We start from the raw sequence: 5,910 nt of genomic DNA, 5'->3' as shown, positions 1-5,910 counted from the left end.
TCGCGCACATTACTCTTCCGAATGCCACCGCGAGAGAGCGATGGGACATAAGAGGTCGCACAGCCAGGGCGGGGAGATGTGGCCCGCTCCCAACACGCTCATCATAGACTGGTAAGCCCCCACGACGGTAATATTTTGAAGCGAGAACGGAGGTGACAACCATAGAGCATCTGGAGAGGGCGTTAGCTACCCCTCCTACGGTAGGAAAGTGAAGCCAGGGGGGCGTGGCACTTTAGCCGGTCCGCCATATTCCATTACCCCGGGTGGAGCAGAAATACATGGTTCCTTATGGGGAATTCGTCAAAGGAAACTCAATATTTTACCTATTGACAGCCGGAAAAAGCCGTTCCCACCGATGAGGGAAGGTTATCTGTTGAATATAAAACCGGAAAAAATGCATCTTTTGGATGAAATAAACGATTCAACCACGGTGTAGCAAATTAAAAATATGACGCACGACAAGTCATTTGCGACATTAGCAACTAATTTTCAGCCGTAAGGTGAAAAATAACTGATGAATTCATGTGAAACCACTAAGTTATAACTTGAGATGATCACAGTAGAACTTTTTAAACAAAATTCAGTTATGAAAGTAAATAAAAAAGGATAAATGGACGAGAGAGGAATGGGAGGACACTGAATGCTACGATAATAACGACGTTTAATTGCTATTGCGTGCACTACAAGATTTTATTTGGCTTATAATCCGTCAAAAATATACATAAATCGTGATTCAAGGAAAGAAATGATTTAGTAAGACTTAGGAACTTTGACGTGGGAAGTAGACGCGTTCATGATGCTGTTGGCCTGGGAAGGATACGAGAGTCAATCGATGATCTTTCTCAACAAGTGCATCGAAAAGATAGTCGGTTAAAAATTTCTGCATTGAGCGCTTGGCTCTATCTTATTTTCATCAAACAATAATCACAACGGAAATCATGCCTACAATTACTTATCAATGCTGTACTAAAGTATTGTTGGAAAAACTTTGTACACACAGAGGTCAACCTTCCATTCTTATCACCGGACTTTTTTTCGGATATGTAACTTCAATATCCAAGTGTTTCACGGTGTAAATCATTTCCGAAACTCCTGTTAAAAACCTCGTGGCCATTAAATGGAAAGGGCTTCCTCATCAAAGGACAAATTTGCGCATTAGGTAAGTAAAATATCGGCTAAGAGACAATATCGAAAGAGATTTTGCTTACAATTCCGAGTAAACTGCTATCAAAACAGTAGTATTTGAAGAAATTGAGGATGGGTCTGGTGAATTTCAAGTGCTGACAAATCAGAAATTATTTTCCTTCCCCAAAATCAGACGAACATGCACCGTGGATGACAGCTGTATTAAATGATATCTTTGAAGGAGGTATTAAAAAAAGAAAACTATTGCCATTTTCCAACTTATATAATGTACACACCCATTAAATGTTACATTTTCAGATTTCCAGAATGACTTAACAATGTTATTCAAACTGATTACTTATACAATTCATACAAAGTAACCAAATTAACAATAAATCTTAGGCAGACATGATGTAACATTCCATTATAATGTATTCAGATTAACAAGAGAACTATGAATACACGATGAGGCTGCCACACACCCAGGATTATTTCCAATTTCTGTATGTTCATACACCCTCAATTACATTGGCTTCTGGATTAGCTGAACCTGCAATGAAAAATATGTAAAAACAATTCAGCTCTATTACACCTAAATAGGATATATTTGACAATTTCTATGGACAGAGTCTGTGTGATATATCAAATTCTTAGTATCACCAATAAGGTAAACCTCTGGATGTTTATGAAAAATGCTATCACTTAAGTTTCTATTTCATCAGTAGAACAATGAATGATCAATTGCAATTTGCATACAACTTTCTGCAAAATAATTCTTATGTCGAGAGGGTGATCTTCCTACTAGCACTGTCTTTCTGCTGAACTTCCCCCCCCCCCTCCTCTGCTAAGGAGCTGAAATGCAGTAATTCAAGAATTCCGTTAAAAAGTTAAAGGTCCACTGGGAAACTATAAAACAGAACAATATGAAATCACCATTCCACAACACTATCACTCCTTGACAAATACATTTCATCATTTACCAAAATATCTGCATTTATAATTTCATTAAATAACTACAATAATAATAAAATATTCCATCGTTTAATGACCACTATAGTATGCTTTCTGACTATTCAAGCTAACTCACGTCTTAAAATTAACCACTTACCAAACAGCAGGATTGGTGATTGAATTTCATATAAAATAGGCATTTCCAATCATGTCCTCCATATTAATGCTTCTCACCATTAGGAAAAGGAAACCTAACATACATCCAAAGTACTTTCATGGAATGTTTTGTAGATGCACTTCCATCACTCATCAAACAATCTTAACTTTCAAGGTAGCATAAAACATTAACATTTCTGGAAAACAAAGAAAATTTAGAGTCATTTAATATAGGCAGTGAATTTATGCTGGTAAAAAACCTAACCTATTGGAAAAAAACATTTTCACCATGAATAGGATATTTCGAACAAATATTGCAATTCAGCAAAGACCTCAAGTCAATCTTAATCACTCATTCATCATCATCATTAGCCACCAATGCTAAGATTGGTTTAACACAGCTCTCCATTCCTCTCTCCTGTCCGCTAACCTTTTCACAGCAATGGATTTCTTCTCTTTCACATCCCTTATAACCTGTCACATTTCCCTCATTAATTCGGGACCTTCCTCTGCCCTTCTTCCCTCCCATCTGACCTTCCTTTTTGCAGGAAGCCTTCTTTCAATGAGCTAATCTACTGACTATTTACATCCTGCATTGTCCATCCTTGATAATTGGGTTTCCCAGGTAAGGAAACTCTTTCACCCATTCTAGCTTATGCTTTTATGGGTTAATGTTCGTCTTAGTCTCCTCTGCTCCACTGAATACTAGCTTCTTAGTCTTGTTTTTATTGATCTTCAGGTGATATCTGGCTATTATCCTTTACATATTTTTCAATACGATGACAAATCATTCATATATCTGACACAAGACCGTTATGGAACACATGATAAATGTTCCTCACGTACAATATCCAACACAGCATTACAAGCAGCAGGATGACTTCCAGCCATTTATGAAAAGGCAGTAAATTTTGAAGAAGAATATCAGCTGAAAAATGGCTGAGAATATTATCAAAACAAATGGAAAACTTACCAATAGGAAGTGACACTCCCATTTCTTAAGAAGTGATCTCAAATCCAGAATACAGTTTATATCTCATGTTCCACATCAGCGTGGAACGTGCCATAACTATTCCTCAGGTAAAAAATCCAACATAGCATTACACCAAGTAGAATGGACTCAAAAACATTCCTGAAAAGTAAGTAACTCTTGAACACAACACGAAAAATGGCTGTGAATATTATGTAAATAAAAATTACCTTACCGATAGGAAAAGAATGCCATCAATTAAAAAGAAGTCGTTTCGAATCCAGAATACAGTTCATTTTAGACTTCATGTAGATATCATTAGGTCAGCCTCCAGTTACAGACACCCTTCAAGGAGATGAAAGCCAGGTAATTATGATTCAGCTTAGTCATGGAACATGCAGCACATATCCCTGTGGTTCAACATCCAATGCAGCAACACATGTTTAACCAGCTGAATGAATGAAGAAAACACTCTGAAAAGAAATTACCTCTTAAAAAGGAATCCGAGCATGCCTGATAATATTATCTAAACAGAAATAAACTTACCGATAGGAAAAGAATACCATCAATAAAAAAGAAGTCGTTTCGAATCCATAATACAGTTCATTTTAGACTTCATGTTGATATCATTTGGTCAGCCTCCAGTCACAGACACCCTTCAAGGAGATGAAAGCCAGGTAATTATGATTCAGCTTAGTCATGGAACATGCAGCACATATCCCTGTGGTTAAACATCCAATGCAGCAACACATGCTTAACCAGCTGAATGTGTGCAGGAAACACTCTGAAAAGAAATTACCTCTTAAAAAGGAATCCGAGCATGGCTGATAATATTATCTAAACAGAAATAAACTTACCGATAGGAAAAGAATACCATCAATTAAAAAGAAGTCGTTTCAAATCCATAATACAGTTCATTTTAGACTTCATGTTGATATCATTTGGTCAGCCTCCAGTCAAAGTTGTTACCACAAAAACAAATATAAACAACACCTACGAGCAAAAAAAGATGAACAAGAGCTAAATGAAAAATGATATTAACCAAACATTGCAGTAACTAGCAGCAAAAACTAATTACAACATGTGGCCTCCACTTTCTAAGAGATATGGGGACATGAATGGGCTATGGAACAAGACAAAACACATTCAGGGCATGTTATGTGGTCAAGATTCAATAATACTGTCAAATGATGCTTTCACAACGATGTTTTTAAGACTGAGCATTTTATTTCTCAATGAGATCAATTAAGGTGTATATAAACCTATCAACAGAGGAAGAATTTCATGCTCTTTTGCTGCTGAGTAAGTGATGCTACTGGTCATCGCTAATGATCATAATAACTTTTCTGTCGATAATTGTAATATTGCCTGGCATTCCTATCAAAACATGAGACGCAATTGTAAGGCCAGTATAATAACTTATTAATTTTGCATTTTAGATCTTATTTCCACAATTTGTGGAAACCAAAATAAATTTGCCAATGCTTGGTTGAGAACCACCTGAACATATGTTATTTTTTTAACAGACGTCGAATTTTGGTGCCTTAGAGTGCCATGCGTATCTCCGCTCTAAATAGACCTAATATCTGAACACTAAGTGTTCAATGATGCACAGTATTCACTCACATCTCACAACTTGCACAGCGAATTGGTACCTTTTTTACCATTATGTCAATACACCAAAATGTTCACCAGCGAAAGTAGGCAGAGATGAAAAGAGTTCCAAAAACGAACTGATATTTTTTTAAATTTCTTACTTCATTATGATAAGCATTATCGCTCATGACAAAATCCAACATAGAATAATATAATTTTAGCACTGATAAGTATTAAGTAGCAATTAACCTGTAAACTGCCGCACAGGAGTCCACCTGCTGCACGTGGCACATACATAGACAATTAACAAGGTTCACCATGCACTTCAAGCAAATGCTACAGATATTACTAATAATTGACTATTTTGCAACTTACCGGTGGAATGTAATTCCTGGTATCCTTTTATCGGGGCAATTACTGCACCCGTTAGCCGCGCAGCAAACCATCTGCGAAGGTTGAATAAAAATGTCGTTTTCAAGGTTAAATACTCACTTTTTAACGGAGAAAATAATATATCAGTATTAAGATGAATTCTAGAATATCAGCATACGTTCAGAATGCTTCAGCAGCATCGGATTACTGAAAATTAGGTGATTTTCTTAACACGTACCTTTATGAGAAAACGAGCGAGCGGGGTAAAGGAATATGGCGGACGAACAAAAGCGCATCGGGTAAACAGGTTTCTGCTGGCTTCACTTTTTTCACCTAACGCCCTCTCCAGATGCTCTATGGTGACAACCGATGTAACCCGGGTTGACTGACGCATCGTGGTGGAAACGCTAGTTCAGTGACTGCGGCAATTCATATGATGGCTTGCGCTTCTCTAACTAGTCCAGGAACTTTATTCCGTTCTCTGTGTAAGGATAGATTAGAAGCATAATTGGCTTATTGGCAAGGGGTACATCTGAAATACTCGAGAAAAACTATTGATCTATCCTCAATCGTTCTTCGACAATAAGGATCTATGATTTTTTATTCGTGGCGGTAAGTTAATGTCGAATAAATAAATTTTCACTTCATTTAGGGCTTACGTAGAAATGTCAGGCTATGACTTGACACTCTTCATTGATAGGCTTCATTAAAATTAGCACTACATATTTCCAGATTATAAA

At 36.9% G+C, this 5,910-nt stretch overlaps 1 long non-coding RNA gene across 1 annotated transcript; it reads right to left on the bottom strand.

Moving 5' to 3' along the window:
- Positions 1-1,954: 1,954 nt before the first annotated feature.
- LOC124171762 lies at positions 1,955-5,449 on the bottom strand. Its single transcript, XR_006867950.1, has 7 exons — positions 5,409-5,449; positions 5,174-5,244; positions 4,060-4,195; positions 3,749-3,986; positions 3,438-3,675; positions 3,206-3,364; positions 1,955-2,429 (listed from the first exon to the last, which is right to left on the bottom strand). It is a non-coding gene; the product is annotated as an uncharacterized LOC124171762 (long non-coding RNA).
- Positions 5,450-5,910: the final 461 nt, after the last annotated feature.

Source organism: Ischnura elegans, chromosome X (genome assembly GCF_921293095.1).
Source record: "Ischnura elegans chromosome X, ioIscEleg1.1, whole genome shotgun sequence".
NCBI lineage: Eukaryota > Metazoa > Arthropoda > Insecta > Odonata > Coenagrionidae > Ischnura > Ischnura elegans.
This window is presented reverse-complemented; position numbering and strand designations above follow the sequence as displayed.